Raw genomic sequence first — 19,372 nt, 5'->3', positions numbered from 1 at the left:
GGTGCACTGGTGCCTGATGGATTTATAGATAAGTGGGAGTGGAGCTGTTTATGGCCTGTAATCCTCCCATCTGGAAAAGTTACATTGTGCAACATGGCTCAAAGGTGGGCTTGGCATATCCCATTATCGGTAATGACATTCAAATTTATTCTACCCAAAAGCACTGGCCCAAGGCCAGGGTGAGGATGGAAGAAAAATAAATGAAAAATTTTAATAAAAGCAACTGTGCATAGCCTTTGGGAAGTCCATTTGCAACCACCACCCAGCATCGACTGGTCCCTCTGAATAAAGCCACAGTTTCCTAACTCTTCAGGACCAAAAAAATTGAATGAGACCCAAGAGCAAGACTAATGTTTTTTTAAAAAGGCATTTCCAGCATGGCCCACAAAGATTTTGATTATGTTCATCATTTTGTGCATAATTTTTACTGGCACTGTTAAGCCTTCCACTCACAGAAAGGTTTTCCCCTGTGTTCTCTTTTTAGGACTATGAAGGCAGACGTTGACTGTTGGCTGTATGCCAATACTCTTGTCAGAAAGAGCATTTCCTCAGAAATTCAAGGGCCAAACCCTTTTTCTATTTCTATGTGACTGGCACCAGCCCCTGTCCCCCAGCTTCCAATCAGAGACAAACAGGTTCTCAACTGGGATCCCTTTTGGGATCTAGTTGGGGTGAAAGCCTTGTGGTGACATTGGTGGCAGATTCTTACCTGGATCTTTTTAACTGTTAAACATTTGACAATGCAAAAGTTGACAATACAGCTTTGCTGGGCTTGGACTGACCTGATGCTTCAAAGTCTGCTTGACAGGCCTGCAACTAAGATCTGAGTCATGCAACCTTCCTGAAAACCCAGGGAATGAAAACTGAGAGCCCTCTGGAGCACACTGTCATGGTGGAGAGCTGAGCCCCCCCACAGAGCCCCAGGAATCTATATTATTGGCACTGGAGGCAGAAGTGAAAGGCACATGTTCCCCGTTGAAGGTTGGGTTGCTCCTTAAATGCACTGTGTCCAAGATGGAAGTCAAGGTCTCTCTCTCACCTGGTCCCCTCCCAGGAAGTAGTGATGCCCGTGTCTTAGATGTGATCTTCCTCCTCAATCCTCATATCTATTCCATCAGCACCTGCTACTAGTTTCATTTCCTAGTTACCCTTGAAATCTATCCATGCTTCTCTATTTTCACTTCCATCTCTCTAGTCCCAGCCACTAACATCCTTCTCCAAGAGTCTAGGATTCAGACGACAGCAGTGGACTCATCATCCATCTGCAGGTCTCACTCTGCACAGTCACACTGATTTTCCTGTGAACCTTTATAAGCAAAGCAGAGACAATGTAGTACCTTAGTATCCACTGTATTTTAATTATTTAATCAATTCATTTAATAAACATTTATTGAATGTCCGTGACTGTCCTATAGCTCAGTTCTAAGCCTGGCAGACTGGGATGTGTGCTTGCCTTATCCCTGGTGCCATGGACTGTTCACTTGGAACTATCTCAAAGTCAAATGTCTCTGTTCTCAGTAAACAATGATCCCTGAGGTTTCTATAGACAGGAAAAACCTGTATCAAACTTACCTGTTTCATTTTTTTATTGTAATGATGGAATATTTCAAACAGAACAAAGAATTTGGAGATAAAGCCAAATACCACCATCCAAAAATAACATATGTGAACATTTAACCATATTTTCTCATAAAACCTTTCTTTTTGCTTTTGTAAAATTTAAAAATTAACATAAGTGATACCATGCTATAAATATTCTGCAACTTGCTTTTTAAAAATCAAACATTATGTTTTATAAATTTATCCATACTGATAATACAGGTCAAGTACATTCATCGTTTTAAAAAAATATCCCCTTATTTATTTATTTATTTACTTATTTAGCTGTGCTGGGTGTTAGTTTCAGCACTTGGAATCTTTAGTTGAGGCATGCAGAATCTCTTAGTTGTGGCACATGGGATCTAGTTCCCTGACCTGGGATTGAACCTGGGCCTCATGCATGGGGAGTGTGGAATCTTAGCATCAGTATTAGCCAGGGAAGTCCCAAGTATGTTCATCTTAACTACTATATAGTATTCTAGCCTGTGAATTCATCACCATTTGCTTCTGTGTTTCTCTATTGAGGGATATTGAAATTGCTGATATTTATTTTTTTATTATCCTGATGACAAATGACGCTGCAATAAACACCTGTATACATCTATCCTTGAGCATGTACCTGGGATGTCTGTATATCTTCAGTCTTTAGCAGATACTAACATAGGACTTTTTAAAAAATGTTTATTTATTTGGATTTTCTGGGTCTTAGTTTGCAGCACATGGGATCTTATGTGGCAGCATGTGAACTCTTGGTTGCAGCACGTGGGATCTGGTTCCCTGACCAGGGATTGAACCTGGGCCCGCAGCATGAGGAGCACAGAGTCTTAGCCACTGGACCACCAGGGAAGTCCCTAATATATGACTTTTTAAAAGAGATTATTTCATGATGTCTGGGCTTCCCTAATAGCTCAGTTGGTAAAGAATCTGCCTGCAATGCAGGAGACCCCAGTTTGATTCCTGGGTCTGGAAGATCTGCTGGAGAAGGGATAGGCTACCCACTCCAGTATTTCTGGGCTTCCCTGTGGCTCAGCTGGTAAAGAATCTGCCTGCGATGTGGGAGACCTGGGTTCAACCCCTGGGTTGGGAAGATCCCCTGGAGAAGGGAAAGGCTACCCACTCCAGGATTCTGGCCTAGACAGTTCCGTGGACCATACAGTCCATGGGGTCGCAAAGAGTCAGACACAAGTGAGCGACTTTCACTTTCACTTTCATGATGTGGCAGGGAAGTCTTAGAGTTAGGAGTCAGGTGACCCAGTTCTAGTTTAATTCTGGCACCAGTTGACAATGTGACCTCTGGCTTGTCCTTGTTTGGCCTGAGTTTGTTTCCCTATCTTTAGGATGAAGGTATGGACTAGCAAATTTCTACACTTCCTTTTTGCTAAGTTGATTAAAAAGTTGTTTCACAGAAAGATCTCTTTTGGAAATAAATCTCCCAGAGGAATGCTTTCTGTAAGTCCTAGAGAAGGGTTTATTGTGGAAAGCAGTTGATACTTTTTGAGGTCCTAACAAGGGTTGGGCACTTCAGTTTTTCATTTACTTGGCTTAGGGAGATTAAATGGCTTGCCCAAGACCTCAGCACTAGAAAGTATCAGAATTGGGATTTGAACCTTTGTCTGAGGGATGGTGGCTCAGATGGTAAAGTGTCTACCTACAATGCGGGAGACCCAGATTCAATCCCTGGGTTGGGAAGATCTCCTGGAGAAGGAAATGGCAACCCACTCTAGTATTCTTGCCTGGAAAATTCCATGGACAGAGGAGCCTGGCGAGCTACAGTCCATGGGGTCATAGAGTTGGACATGACTGAGCGACTTCACTTTTCCCTGAGGGATTTCAGAGCCTCAGTTATGTTAACCATATAAAGTGCTCTTGCTTTTCCACAGGGCAATTCTTTCCTAACACCCTTCTGTGTTGTTGAAATGGCATTCTCCATGGGCATCTCAATGAACACAAGGAGCCCCTATCCTGCGCCCTGCCGCAGGAATGCAGAGCTGAGCCTTTTAAACATGAGAAGGTACTAAGGAAGTTCCCTCTGAAGGAAAGATAGGGAATGAGCGGCACTGAATCAGAAGCTGAGGACATCGTAAAAGTAAACTCTGAAGGCATTTATCATCTGACCATAGCTAATGAACCAGTGAGGAATCGGCATCAATAAGAAGCAAATTAAACACCAGCTCCAGTTAATTAGTAAGCACAGCTGCCTGCTTTCCTACATTCAATTTCAGACTCACATTATGAATTGCCTCCCTGGAGAAACCAGCCCCCTCCTCCCCCAAAAAGCCTTGATCCAATAAACTAACTTTTAATGGAGCAGCATCTTTCAATAGAAGGACGGCAACTTATCTCTGGGTCCTAGCTCTATGGTGACACAAATTCTCTGAGCTGCCCAATCTCACTCAAGGTTAGTAATTAAGGCATAATTGAAATGAAATTAATTGCAATAAATGTGTAATTAGCACAGCCATTGATTAAGGGCATTTGAAATGCAGTCTGTGCATGAGACATTGATTGTCATGCCTTTTTTTTTTTGATAAGTGTAATTGCAATGATATCTTTTGTTACTCCAGAAGGTCTTTTTTGGGTAATGAATTTCCATGGGAAGGATTGGCCTCGAAGCCATCTAACTTTATGGAAATCAGAAATATAAAGAGAATATTTCAGGCTCCAGCTGTGTGAGGTATGGACTCTTTTGCCCAGATTTCATGTAGAGTCTGTTTTAGGGCGGCCCCCTAACCTATAGGCATCTTTGATCAAATTAGCAAAGACACTCCTTCCTTTGGGCAGTCTCAGCTCATGCCAGGTGCTCAGTTTGGCCAGTGGAGTGTGGGTTGGATTTCAATCCACACTGTTCCATCCAGCTGGGCACCTTTGTGTGATGAACTCATATCCATACACGGCAAACCTGGTATCCTTCTCCATGTAGAGGGAGGTGACAGAAAGGCAGAGCCAGACCTTTGGGGGTTGAAATTCAACTCAGGAGCAAAGCCTGTAGATCCTGGATATGCCCTCCCCACCAGCCACCTTGATTGGGTGGATGTTATGCAGAAATTATAATCTGGAATGTTGAGACTGTAGCAGTAGCCAAGAGGGAAGACAGTAAGACTGGGCTAGACGTGGCTTGGTGAGGTGGGTGTAAAACGGCTGTAGGGCCAAATGGTGGGTAGATGGTAGAGGCAGGGGGGCAGACCGTGGCCCTACCACACTATGGAGGAGGAATGGTGACCCCAGGGCAAGCAGGCAGGTGACCTTATATAAGGGTCAGGTATGGTGGTAGAGGGGTGGTTGGCAGAACCTTCCAGATGAGCTTGTGGGTAGCAGGGATAGGGTTCTCTGGGGTCCCACACTGAGTCTGGGGCAGGAAGGTCCAGCTCTGAGTCAGTGGAGAGGATTTAGTATGTCAGGGCAGCACCATCCAGTCCAGGCCCTGCCCTTGGACAGGGCCGAGCCCCAGGCTGGATGACAAGGTGCTGAACGTCATGTCTGATACTTTGTGACAATGTTCCTCAGCTTTCTGGCTGTTCCTGATTGATCCCGAGGCCTTCCCTCTGTGAGTATCTGCTCCTCACACTCAGGAGTTTATTCATTCACCTGCTTGTTTATTTTTCATTCCTTCACTCAGTGACTATTTAAGAGAGCTTTGTGTGCAGGTGCTGTGCTAGCTGCAAGAAACGAAATGATGACCTTGCTCCTGCCCTCGTGGAGTTCAAGTTTGAATCAGACAGACAGGCTTTGAATAATTTCTCAGGCTTATGTATTTCTTTAATTACAAGGTGGGACAATGCTCTGCACCTTCTGTTTGTCTCTCCCGGTCCACCTTCCTCCTTCCTCAACTGTTCTCTGTGCCCTGGGGGATGACCTCTGAGGACTGCATTGAATAGCTCTTCTATTCTCTGCCTTCAGGTTGGACAGAACTAATGGGGAGACTGGCTGCAGACCAGGAGGAGGGAGGGAAATGCAGTCGGGGTATTTACTCCCCTAGATCACTGGTCGTAGACTGTGTTCTTACTGAAGGCCATAGCACTCCACCCAGCTCTCAGGTTCTGTACAGCTTCGTCCCCACTGGGCCTCTGGCTGGGCTGTTCACCGTGCCTGCTGTTTCTAGTCCAGAGCACTGCATGAGCCTTTGTGTAAACTGATCCCTCTTTACAACTCCCCTCAGCTACCCAGCCTGACTGTGCTGTGTGTTTCCTCTGGGGACAGAATGGGTTCACAGAAGTAGAGGAAACTATGAGAAGGGATGACAGGGAGCACAGAGTTGATCTGGGGTGTGTGTGCATGTATGCATGTGTGAGCACAGGTGCGTGCATATGTGTGCATGTGTGTGTGTGCGCAGGTAATGTGTATGCACAGGTGTGTGCATGTGTGTGTGTGCAGGTATGTGCGTGGGAAGTAATGCTTCTTTGTGGTTAAAGCTGAGATCCGAAGGATGAGTAAGGGTTAAGCTGGTGCCTGAAAGTGAGAGAAAAGAGAAATTTCCCTGTAGAGGAAAGACCAGTACAGAGGGCCTGGGGTGAGAGGAGACAGTGAAATGTCCTTGGGGCCTGGGAGGAGGCTGAATCCCTGCTGGCGTTCGCTGTTTCCTCTGGCCCAAAGCAGGAGCAGCTCTGGTCCCTGAAGCTCGCAGTAGTGTTCAGCATGGTCATACTCCTTCCATGGGGCCTGGTCCAAGGCCCTGTGATGGTCTGGAGGCCCTTCAGCCATTTCCTCCAGTTAGTGAGTCTCCTTTTCTCCCAGTCCACATGTATGTTTTAGCATGCTTCTTGAACAGGAGCTGAGCGCTGGACATGAAGAGCAGTAAGCTTTGTGTGGTTGACCTCTTGGGATGATACTTACTTAGGTGTGATCCTACCTACTCTGGACCTGCTGCAAGGTAGTTACCACCTGGAGTCTCATTTTCTCACCTGTAAAATGGGGCTCAGGACTTCAGAGCCCTACTTCTTCTTGGCTGAATGTTGGAACAATCTCCCAGCTGGTTGCTTTGTTTCTCACCTTCAGTTTTGATCCCATCTGATCCACTCTTTCATTTTTCAGCCAGGTTGCTCATTCTGAAATGTCAGTTTGGCCTCAGAATGCCCCTAACTGTGAGTAATTCATAACTCTATCAGTGACTCCCCAGGGCTCCCAGCTGTGGGAACTCAGATATACTTGGAAAGTTTTCAGAAGTCATGTACAGATGTGAGAGTTGGACCACAAAGAAGGGCTGAGAGCCAAAGAATTGATGTTTTTGAATTGTGGTGTTGGAGAAGACTTGAGAGTCCCTTGGACAGCAAGGAGATCAAACCAGTCCATCCTAAAGGAGATCAACCCCAAATATTCATTGGAAGGACTGATGCTGAAACTCCAATACTTTGGCCATCTGATGTGAAGAGCCAAATCACTGGAAAAGACCCTGATGCTGGGTCTTTTGGATTGAGGGCAGGAGGAGTAGGTTACAGAGGATGAGATGGTTGAATGGCATCACTGAGTCAATGGATATGAGCTTGAGCAAACTCCAGGAGATAGTGAAGAACAGGGAAACCTGGCATGCTGTAGTCCATGGGGTCACAAAGTGGCGGACGTGACTTAGCAACTGAACAACAGCAACAAAAGCACTCGGGGCTTCCCTGGTGGCTCAGAGGTAGAGAATCCACCTGCCAGTGCGGAAGGTGCGGCTTTGATCCCTGGGTGGGGAAGATCCCCCGGAAAAGGAAATGGCAACCCACTCTAGTGTTCTTGCTTGGAAAATCCCCTGGAGAGAGGAACCTGGTGGGCTACAGTCCCTGAGGTTGCAAGAGTCAGACACAACACAGTGACTAAACAGCAACAAATGCACGTAGCATAAAGCTTATCATCTTAACCCTTGTTGACGTTAATTAAATTCACATTGGTGAGCAACAAATCTCCAGAACTTTTCCATCTTGCAAAATTGAAACTCCATGTCCATTAAATAATAACTCCCCACTACCCTTCCCCAGGCTCCTTGTAACCATCATTCTTTCTATCTCAATGGTTTTGACCATTCCAGGTACTTCATGTAAGTGGAATCATATAGTATTTGTCTTTTTGTGACTGGCTTATTTTGCTTAGTATAATGTCCTTAAGGTTCATCCATGTTGTAACATGTGTCAGAATTTACTTTCTTTTAAAGGCTGAATAATATTCCATTGTGTGTACAGACCACATTTTCTTTATCTATTTATCCATCAGTGGATACTTGGGTTGCTTCTGTCTCTTGGCTGTTGTGAGTAATGATGCTATGAATGTGTGTGTGTGTGTGTGTGTGTGTGTAAATACCTCTTTGAGACCATGCTTTCAATAATTTTGGATACATACCCAGAAGTGGGATTGCTGGGTCATATGATAGTTTTGCTTTTAATCTTTTCAGGGACCACCATACTGTTGGAAACGTTCGGAGAAGTATAGAAGCCTAGGTTCTACCCTGGGAGATGCTGACTCCGTAGGTCTGGAGGCGAAGTAGGAGAGCTGAGCATCTCCCCTTTCACCTCCTCCGCAAGCCCCTCCCACACTCCTGGTGACTCTATAGAATTGAGTCTAAATTCTTGAGCCTGGCACACAAATGCCTTGATGACCTACCTCCACTCTGCCTCTCCAGCTTTCTCCTCTCCACTGTACCCCTCACCACACTTGTGCTTGAAAAATAACCATCTGCTTGTTTCCTAGGTCTTTCACACTTCCAGGCTTTTGCACATGCTCTATCTCCCATCTACAGTTCCCTACCCCTCTCTTCTGTGCCTGGAAAATCTCAGTTTAAACTGGCAAAATTCAGCTCAGATATTGGTCACCCCCATATGGAAAGCCCTTCTCTTCCTGGTCTTGACTCCTCTTGGCCAGAAGTCAATCTGAGTCCCACTGAAGAAGGAGAAGAACTATCCTGGTCTCTCTCAGGTCCACATAAGGAACCATTTCTTTATCCTCATCTGCAGATTTTGAACAAAGTTTAACTGCACACATGTCATGGTTTCCATGGTTACTGTAAAGGCATTCTAAATGTAGATGATTATATAACCAGCTGGGATGACTCTTTTGGGGAAAAGAAAAGTTTTGACCCTCCTCTCACAGTGAATGACTCGCTGACTCAAGGAATGTGGGTGGTGACTGTGCATGGGGTCACTGAAAAATAATGCATTTGGACTGCAGGCAGCAGTAAGACTTGCCTTCAGAGAGCAAGTACCCCCATGCCACCATCCAGAAGAGAGCTCTCCTTCTGCATATGGGAAAGCTGAGGTCACTGAAGTGACTTTCCCTGAGTTCTATAGAGAGCTGGAGCCTGAGCCAGGACTAGCTTCAGGTCGCCAGGGGTAGCAAGCCATGGGGGAAAGGAGCCCTGAATTTGACATGGGACTACTTAAATATGAACCTTGGCTCTTGGAGCCTCTGCTTTTAAACTTGTGTTATTATTTGTATTAATATTAGTCAGTGTAATCAATGCTGTTTACTGTAACAAAGAAGTCCAAAATCTCAGTGACCTTTTCAACAATAAAATTTCCATTTTTTGTGTGTATGAGACAGTGTAATTGGGCATTTGATGGATAACCTTCCATGTGGTGACTTGGCAGTCCAGGTTCCTTTTGCTGCTTGTTTCTGCCATCTCAGAGGATCATGAAGAGCAGATGGCGAAAGGCCTCCTTCTGCTAGGTGGACACAGGATAACAAGCACAGTGGGTTCATAGGAGGGAACATGGGAAAAAGCTGTCCTCCCGCCAGGAACATCTGCTTGTATTGCTTTAGCAAACTTAGCCTAAAAGGTTGGGGGGTCCTTGAAATCAAAGAATTGATCTCCATCTGGGGCACCTATGAAAGCCTTCCACTTCCACACGGCTCCTTCCTCAGCCACCATGTTGGAATTTACCTGAAAGGGAGGCCAAAAGATAAAGACCAGAAACTTTAAAGTCATGCAGATTTGAGTTTTATCTTTGCTCCCATGTCTTACTAGCCATGGGATCTTGGGCAAGTCATTTACCTTCTCAGAGTTTCTTTACTGAAAAAGGGGATAATTAATAAAGACGGGAAGATGAAATTGGCTACATATAGAACAGTGCTTGCCCGTAGTTGGTGCTCAACAAATATGTTCTTTGTTACTTTCCTGGTCTGATTTTTAAAACCTGGAACCTAATGGCCCTCAAAACCGTGACCGCTTCTTCCTCCATACAGTGTTTTCACCTCCTGTGTCTTTGCCTCTTTTTATCCTTGTCCTGGTAGATGTGCCTGGGGTGTATTTCACAAGCCAGTCTCCACCTTCTTAGCATTTCCCTACCACTCCGAGCTCTGGACCCATCCTAGAATGCTGTCAACCCCAACAGGCCACAGTCGGATAGGTTGGTAGATAGCTCTTAGGAACCACAGGGCCAAACCATGCAGTTTGTTGGAGGCCTTGAGGACAGTATTTTACTCTAAATGCAATGGAAAATCAATAAAGGATGTTACAAGATGAGAGAAGAATGACTTAAGTGATTTTAAAAGAGATGTTTTTTTTTTTTTCCTCCTGCTCAGTGGGGAATGAATTGTAGAGATATGGGGCTAAGCAGGAAGACCTGTTGGAATGGGAGTAGTTGGGATGGAGAGAAATGGAGAGACTTAAGAGATTTTCAGGAGGACTAGAGTTCGATCCCTGGTCAGGGAGCTCAGATCCCACATGCCAAGTGGTATGGCCAAAAAACTAAAAAAAAAAAAAGAGTCTCTATGACTGGGAAGTTCTCCCAAAACAGAAGGGCTGAAAGTGATCAGAGGAAGGAGGAGAATATTCAGGAGATTTGAAATATAGAACGTTGTTCTCAGCAAAAGAAAACAATATAGCAGTGCTCGTTGTAGAAGCAGCAATACCTGAAGGCGCAGTTACAGAAAAGTTGACTGAGCTAAAGAAAGACGAATCTACAGACGGAAAGTCTTCTCATATAATAAGAAAAAAGAACCGTCACACAGTCCCTGCCAGGGAAGATTTAACATCTCAAGGATGAAGAAACAATCCTAAGAGTATACTTGAAGGTAAACATTTTTAAAAGAAAGGGAGAAAAATCAGACCAACATGAGAGCAAATTTCTCCACAACATTCAATACAGAAGAAGAAAAGAAACAGAGTCAAAGCTTTGAAGGAAGATTACGTTCAAGTTCTATGCTTAAGCAAGAGGTCATTCCTGTTGGAAGACAATGTAAAAACATCCACAAGTATGCAGAGACAGTATTATACCTCTTGAATTTTTTTTTCTGAAAAAAAAAAAAAAGACTGGAAAATGTCAAGATATAAAATAAACATTTTAAGAATGGGAAGTGAAAATTATCAGTGGTGGGCAGTCAGAGTTGAAATAGTTTAGAATACATCTAAATATTTTTTAAAATAGAAAGCAAATGTCATAATGGAGCTTTTCAGATGGCACAGTGGTAAAGAATCTACTTGCAATGCAAGAGATGCGGGTTCGCTCCTTGGGTCAGGAAGATCCCCCAGAAGGAAATGGCAACACACTCTAGCATTCTTGCCTGGGAAATTTCATGGCAGAGAAGCCTGGCAGGCTATAGTCCATGGGGAGGCAAAGAGTCGAATGTGACTGAGCGACTGAGCACATGTGCAAATGTCATAAACAATCCTAGAAAGACTAGAAATAATAGTGAATGGTTAGTGAGCACTTCCCATATGCTTGGCTCTGAATGTTTTACTAAATTCTCATATCTTCATAAGGGGCACTGTTAGAACCTATTTAAAACAAAAAAACAAAAAAAAAACCAAGGAAATGGAATACAGAGAGATTAAGTAATTTCCCCAAGGTTACACACACACACACACACACACACGAATCTAGGAAATTTGACTCCAGAGCTTGCATGATCATACTCCTTCCTAACCAAATGGGAAGAAGAGGGTAATAAAAATAAAAAATAAATATGGGTGAATCTTACAAACCTATATAAATAAAAAAGTGTATAGGAGAACTTTCAGGTGGAATTTCAAGCTGGATACCTTCCTACAACAAACACATAAAAATCATGAAAGAAAAAACATTAAAAATTTTGTATTATATGACCTTAAGCATTCCTAAGAAATAATCAGTAATATACCTACAGGTTTATGTATAAGGATTCTTGACTTTGTTAAATTAATTTATTTCTGGCTGCACTGGGTCTTCATTGCTGGGTGAGGATTCTCTCTACTTGCAGTGAGCAGGGGTCACTCTTCAGTTTGGGTCCATGGGCTTCTCTTATATATATAAAGCAAACTTTTTGGTCAACCCAATACATATAATTGTATTCCTTTTCAGATTCTTGTCCATTATAGGTTATTGCAAGGTATCAAATATAATTCCCTGTGCTCTACAGTAGGTCCTTTTTGTTTCCTTTATATATAGTAGGTTGTATTTGCTAATCCAAAACTCCTAATTTATCCCCCCCCACACCTTTTCCCTTTGGTAACTGTTTTCTATACATCCGAGTCTATTTCTGTTTTGAAAACAAGTTCATTTGTATCATTTTTTAAGATCCCACATATAATTGATATCCTATACTATTTGTCTTTGTCTGACTTACTTCACTCAGTATATGATCTCTAAGTTCATCTATGTTGCTGCAAATGGCATTATTTCATTCTTTTTTATGGAGGGGTAGTATTTTATTGTATATATAATATATATTATATATATATTACATCTTCTTTATCCATTCATCTGTCAATGGACATTTAGGTTGTTGGGAAATGTAGTTTTAAAAATATCATGAACAATCTTACAAGGTTTTGGTGGATTCTGTAACCAAAGGGAGAGTGGGAGAGTGAATCAAAGTGAAAGCCGTTCAGCTGTGACTGACTCTTTTCGACCCCCATGGACTGTAGCCTGCCAGGTCCTCTGTCCATGGAATTCTCCAGGCCAGAATACTAGAGTGGGTAACTGTTCCCTCTTCCAGGGAATCTTCCCAACCCAGAGATCAAACCCATGTCTCCCGCATTGCAGGTGGCTTCTTTACCACCAGAGCCACCAGGGAAGCCCAAGAATACTGGAGTGGGTTGCCTATCCCTTCTCCAGAGGATTTTCCCCATCCAGGAGTCAAACCTCAGTCTCTTGCATTACAGGCGGATTCTTTACCAGCTGAGTTACTCTTTGTGACCCTGGGGACTGTAGCCTGCCAGGCTCCTCTGTCCATGGGGATTCTCCAGGCAAGAATACTAGAGTGGGTTGCCATGCCCTCCTCCAGTGGATCTCCCCAACCCAGGATCGAACCTAGGTCTCCCACATCTCAAGCAGATTCTTTACTGTCTGAGCCACCAGGGAAGCCTGGGAGAGTGAATACTAGAAAACAAATTGCACTCTGACTTGGCACAGAACAAATCTTACTACATATTAAGTGGAAAAAGTAGGGGAAAAAAACCAGAATCAATTTTAGACATCTATTTGTAAAGCAGGAAAAAAACAGAATGAATTTTACACATCTATGAGAACCTGTGGGCTTCCCAGGAGGCTCAGTAGCAAAGAATACGCCTGCCAATGCTGGAGACTCCAGTTTAATCCCTGGGTCCGGATGAGCCCTTGGAGAAGGACATGGCAACGCACTCCAGTGTTCTCATCTGGAAAATCCCATGGACAGAGGAGCCTGGCTATGGTCCACGGGGTCACAAAAGAGTTGGGCACGACTTAGCAACTAAACAACAAAAACGTGTACCTGTATGAAAAACTCATTTTTTTTCCTCCTGTATAAATAGCGGTATTCTTTAAGAGTTGGGGTTGGGGATGATTTAAATTTTCTTCTTTGTGCTTGTTTGGTGTGTTTTCCCAATTTTCTACAAATTAACGTTTATTTCCCCCTATAATCAGAAAAGTTCACCGTATATTCATTAAAAGAAGATTTAATTTAGCAGAGAGAGCCATGTGTGTAGTGTGACTGCAGCTGCCTCTCCTTTCTTCTCTGATTTCCCTCTGCTGGGCTTCTTTTGTTGGGGGATCTCTCATCTCTCACACAAAGGAATGACACTGTCTTTTCTATGTCTCAGATATGAAGCCCCAGAGGGAGTTGTCAGTGAGCTTATTTTGGTGAGAGGCAGAACGTTTCCTACCAGGAATACAAGTCAGCCTCAAACATGGCCTCTCCTCCAGGGGGATAATTAAGAGCAGTTCTCTTGTTCTCCCAGGAATGAGAGGCTCTTGCACTGAGATGGGGAGAGAGGGGCTGTTCAAAAAAGGGTGATGCTGGAGGCTGGGGCAGGAACCAGGAAACAGGAAGGGCTTTAAAGAAACTTCGATTCCCAGTCCTTCTGCTTCTTGGAGACTGAGACAGGGAGGGGTTCAGGAAAGACCTGCTTCATCCTGGGGTCTGGCTTCTTAACTGATCTTCCCCAGGGGAGGGACAGTCTTTTTTTCTTTCAGTTTTATTGAGATATAATCGCTAAATAGCACTGCATACATTTAAGGAGTACAGCATGATTGACTGTTACATATATTACAAAATGATAATCACAATAATTTAACATCCATCATCTCACATAGATACAAAAAAAAAAAAAAAGAAATGGATTTTTTTTCCTGTGATAAGAACTTTTAGGACTTAACTCTCTTCGCAGTTTTCAAATATACCATACAGCAGCATTAACTACAGTCATCACGCTGTATGCTATATTCCCAGTGCTCATTTATTTTACAAGTAGAAATGTTCACCTTTTGACCACCTTCATTCAGTTCCCCCAGCCCCCACCTCTCTCCTCTGGTGACTGCAAATCTGATCTCTGTTTTTATGAGTTTGGGTTCCTTGCCCCCCCAACTCTTTTTTTCAGATTCCACATGTAAGTGAAATCTTGTAGTACCTGTCTTTCTTTGCCTGACACCTAATGCCCTCAAGGCCCATCCATGTTGCAAACAGCAGGATTTCCTTTCATACGGCTGGATAGTATTTTGCTGTACATATGTGCCACATTTTCTTTACCCATTCATCTATCAGTAGGCACTTAATGTTGTTTCCGTGTCTTGGCTGTTGGGAGTAATGCAGCAATGAATATCTGGGTGCAGATATCTCTTTGACACAGCGCTTTCATTTTCTTCAGATGTGGACCCAGAAGTGTGATCGCTAGACCATAGGGTAGTTCTATTTTAATTTTTTGAGGAAAGACAGCTCTGACTCCCACTCAAAGCTTTGTTGGATTGGATGTTAGCCTGGCCTTTGGTCTAGTGATGATGCCTCAAGGCTCCCAAGGAGTAGACGAGTGTGTCCTGTGTGCCCAGCACTCTTCAGGCTGACGAGGAGTTCAAGGTTCAGCCCTGTGTTTTACTTACTGTGTGATTGCAGACAGAGCACTCACCTCCTCTGACCTTCAGTTTCCTGTCTGTAAACTGGTACTGTACAACCTCTACCCTTCAGGATGGATGAAAGTGTTAGTAGCTCAGTCCTGTTCGGCTCTATGCAACCACATGGACTGTAGCCCTCCAGGCTCCTCTGTCCATGGAATTCTCCAGGCAAAAATACTGGACTAGGTTACTGTTCCCTTCTACAGGGGTCTTCCAGACCCAGGGATAAAACCTGGGTCTCTTGCATTGCAGGTAGACTCTTTACCATCTGAGCCACCAGAGAAGTCCTTCAGGATGAGTAGGAAGATTAATTAACCAAGGTCCATGAAGTGGGCTTCCCTGGTAGCTCAGCTGGTAAAGAATCCACCTGCAATGCAAGAGACCCTGGTTTGATCCGTGGGTCAAAAAGATCCCCTAAAGAAGGGATAGGCTACCCATGCCAGTATTCTTGGGCTTTCCTGGTGGCTCAGACTGTAAAGAATCTGCCTGCAATGCAAGAGACCCTGGTTCGATCTCTGGGTTGGGAAGATCCCCTGGAGGAGGGCATGGCAACCCACTCCAGTATTCTTGCCTGGAAAATCCCCATGGACAGAAGAGCCTGGTGAGCTACAGTCATGGAGTCACAAAGAGTCCGTCACGACTGAGCAACTAAGCACCCACATGAAGTGTCTAGCATGGTGCCTGGTGAAGACTGAAAAATACTGGCTTAGGTGCTAGCCGTACAGAACCCTTACACTGGGTGGCTTGAACAACAGAAACATTGTCTCAAAGTTCTGGAGGCTGGAAGTCTGAGATCAAGGTGTTGTCAAGGTCTGTGACTTCTGAAGACTGTGAGGGAAGGATCTCCCTCCTTGGCTCGTAGATGGCCATCATTTACCTGTGTCTCTTCACATCGTCTTCCTTTTAGGAAGACTATGTGTCTGTGTCTAAATCTCTCCTTATTATAAGGACACCAGTCATTTTGGGATCGGGCCCACCCTAAAGTCTCCATCATTAACTAGATTACCTCTGTAAAGACTCTGTCTCCAAATAAGGTCACATTCATAAGTAGTGGGGTTGGGACTTCAACATATGAATTTCCATATGTGGCTGTGGGGTGGGGAGGGTGGGGGAGAAGTTTCAATCCATAGCAGGCGCCTATAGCATCCATAGCAGAATATTAGAAATGTCATGATCAGCATGGTCCTTGCAGGCTTTTATATGTCATGCTGCCCCAGGCCATCTCGAGTTGCCATGGCACTGGTTTCCTGGAAAGGGGTCAGAAAAGTCTTTCTTGCCTGAGCCACAATGGTGACATTCCTGTCTGTCTCCCAGGGCTTCATCCCAGACAGCTCAACATGCCAACAGTCTCCGGGGTGCTGGCCAGCTTATGCCTTGTCGGGTCAGGCCTGTTTAACTCCTTCTCTCTCTTACTGAGAAAGTCTGAGAAATTCAATTATTGTATTCATTTATTTGGCATCCACTTCTATTATGCTTACTATGCACCAGGCATTATTCTAAGCACCTTGCACATATTAACTCATTTAATTCTCGTATCAATCCTATGAGGCAGCTGCTGTTTTCACCTCCTATATGATCAAATGGAGGCAAAGAGAGGTTAATTTGTCTAGGATTTCATGATTAGCAAGTGGCTGAGCTGGGGTTTTAACCCAAGCAGAGTTGCTCTGAACAACCACATTATGAAGGGGAAGCAATGTGGCAGGAATATAAAGTTTGACATCAGAGAAATGGGAATTTGGATTTCAGCTAGTGAGCAGAACTGGAAATTTCCATCACTGCCTGACCCACAAATAGTATTTCTAAGAAGAATAAGCCCACCCCCTAGTTCTCCTGGTTATGTTCCACTATGTCATTCCAGGTCTCAGGTGATTGGACTGAGGTGGACATGGGACTCAAGGATGCTCCACTTGTTGGCTGGGACCCAAGGATGGCAAGTCAGATTTCACTCTCTGGCATTTGCTAAGAGGCTTGAGCAGTGAGGATGCGAGCTGAAACCTTTTGGTCCAGAGGCATCGTTGTACTGGAATGGTCATTTTGGGTCAGATGCAAGTTTGAATTAGAAGACAGTAGAAGGTGGCACAGTGGTAAAGAATCTGCCTACTGCTACAGGAGGTGCAAGACATGCAGTTTCCATCCCTGGGTAGGGAAGATCCCCTGGAGGGGGAAAAGGCAACCTGCTCCAGTATTCTTACCTGGAAAATTCCATGGACAGTGGAGCTTGACAGGCTACAGTTCATGGGGTTGCAAAGAGTCAGACATGACTGAGGGACAGAGCATGCGCGCGCACACACACACACACACACAAGATACATGTGGGCCACTGGAGGACTGCTTTCAGCGGTGGGAAGAAGGGAGCAGAGCGCAGAGAGAGACAGTGATGCCTCATGCTAGAGCAGAGGTTGTTCCCAAGAAGGAAAGACAAGAGGCACACACACTGTTGCTGACCCTCCCCTTCACTGGTGCCCTTACACATTCAGCTTCTGTGCATGTTGGCTGCTAACACCTTAAAGTTGTTCCTTCCCCAGAGAAACCCTCAACCTTAGGGCTTTCCAGCCAGGTGGGTTAGTTCCTCTGTCCCCAGCAACCAGCTGCAAGGACTGACTCACATGAAGTACAGGAGGCTGGCGTCCCGACTCAAGATGAGGCCGACTCTGTGCCATTCATACCCTGGAGCTCCCTGTGTGATCAGGCTGGACCTGGTCTCCACCTGAGATGACATTCCTTCTTAGATTTCCTCTCTCCCCTTCCCTGTCCTGATTCCCTCTCGCCTTCCTCCTAGGAGCCTCCCTCAATAATCACTTGCACAAGAATTCCCATCTCAAGGGCAAGTTGGATTCTCAAGAAACAAAGACAGGTACCTTGGTTCTTGACTGCTGTCCCCTTTAAGGCTCATAACATTTGGTCTTGTTGAATTTTCTATCCTAGGATTCTGAGTCACCTATTTTTTTTCTTTCTTTCTTTTTTTTTTTTTTCCAACTGTTGGACTCCACAAGAATCAGAAAGCACTGATGGACAGCCAACCCATTCCCACGGTGCCCTGAGTGAAGACAAGTCAGCTTAGATATATGATGGACTAAAATCCCACTACATAAGGCTCCAAGCAGTGAGAGGAACTGAGTCACTTATTTTCTGTATAAGGACCTCTGATTGAGTTAGACCAGGATGGCCTCTCTGTTTCTCACAGCTGAGCAAGTGCAAATTGAGTGAATTTGGTAAGGTTTGTGAATCATTCTTAATCTGACTCCATCTGGAAAATGGGCCCATTATTCCCCTAACTTTAGTGCTTGCTTTAGTGACTTAAGAGAATGTATTTTTGTGGCAGCTTATAGCATTGTGATTGGTTTAGAGTAGGCACCCTGTTAGTGAGTTCTAGGCTTTTTGTTTGTTTCTTTCATTCTTTTTGTTGTTGTTGTTGTTGTTTTTTTAATAATATACTCTTTCTCCCTTACTCAATTCAGCCTGGGGAAGCATTAAGAAAAAATTTATCAGAGTACTGTATGACTTTCAAAGCACTATGGAAATGTGGGAGTTCAAAGAACTATAAATTTAGAGTCCCAGAGGTCCAAGTTCAATTCTCTAGCCCACTGCTTCTCAAATTATAATGATCTTATGAATCACTTGGGGTTATTGTGAACATGCAGACTCTGATTCAGGAGGTCTGAGTGGAGCCCAAGACACAGCCTTTGTAACAGGGCTCCAGGCAGTGCCAATGTGCTGGTCCTCAAAACAGCAAAACTTTGAGTGGGAAAGCTCTAATCTGTCTTTCGATTCCAGAGTGATTTTTTTTTCCTCCCCACACAGTCAACCTGAATGGTAGGCTCTTCCCTTTACATAGCATTTTGCACCTCCTGTGAGATGTGGTTCCTGCCAATAAGGAGAGCTCAGTGGTTGAGGCAGCCAGGAAAGCTGTCGGTTGTAAAGGAAGGTATGTGGTAACTAGAGCAGGGAGGTGGGAGGCTGCTAAGGGGCCTTGCTCCTGGAAAAGGAGTCAGGAAAGTCTCCTTGGTGGGAGGAGCTCTCAGTCTATCACTGCCCAGATATCCCCGATTCCTACGTGCCTGCTCCCATACGCAAGGACCACACACAAGAATCCCGGGACTTCTATGACATCTCACCTCCTGTTTCCTGGACCCTGCTGTTGGTGCCCTGTCTTCTGGACAATATTATCCACACCTGAACCCGCTGTGTTTCTGTGGCCATGGCCTTGAACTTCCCAGCTGCCTATGTATTGACATTAGAGGTCCTGGCCTGCCTCTTTCTGATCCAGGGTCTGTTTTGACACCATGAATAAAATGAGAGGTTCAAGCAGTTCCAGATATGAGGGGGGGGGGGAAATGTGTGTTATTTCCACAACATTTAGTGCATTTCCTTTTTTCATTATAATCCTGGCCAAGTCCTTACAAACATTATCCTTTCCAAACCGAGATTGGTTTTCCTTGTTCATGGATGCCAACAGCTGGGGTAGGTTTCCCCCATCTGTTCACTTTCTCCTTTGCCATTCTTCTTTCTTTGCCCCTGTTTTCCCT

General features: G+C 44.4%; 1 non-coding gene across 1 annotated transcript; it reads right to left on the bottom strand.

The window, feature by feature from the left end:
• Window positions 1-17,820: 17,820 nt before the first annotated feature.
• On the bottom strand, window positions 17,821-17,967 carry LOC133259948 (small nucleolar RNA SNORA79). Its single transcript, XR_009740615.1, has one exon. It is a non-coding gene; the product is annotated as a small nucleolar RNA SNORA79 (small nucleolar RNA).
• Window positions 17,968-19,372: the final 1,405 nt, after the last annotated feature.

The sequence above is a fragment of the Bos javanicus genome, chromosome 13 (assembly GCF_032452875.1).
Source record: "Bos javanicus breed banteng chromosome 13, ARS-OSU_banteng_1.0, whole genome shotgun sequence".
Classification (NCBI taxonomy): domain Eukaryota; kingdom Metazoa; phylum Chordata; class Mammalia; order Artiodactyla; family Bovidae; genus Bos; species Bos javanicus.
This window is presented reverse-complemented; position numbering and strand designations above follow the sequence as displayed.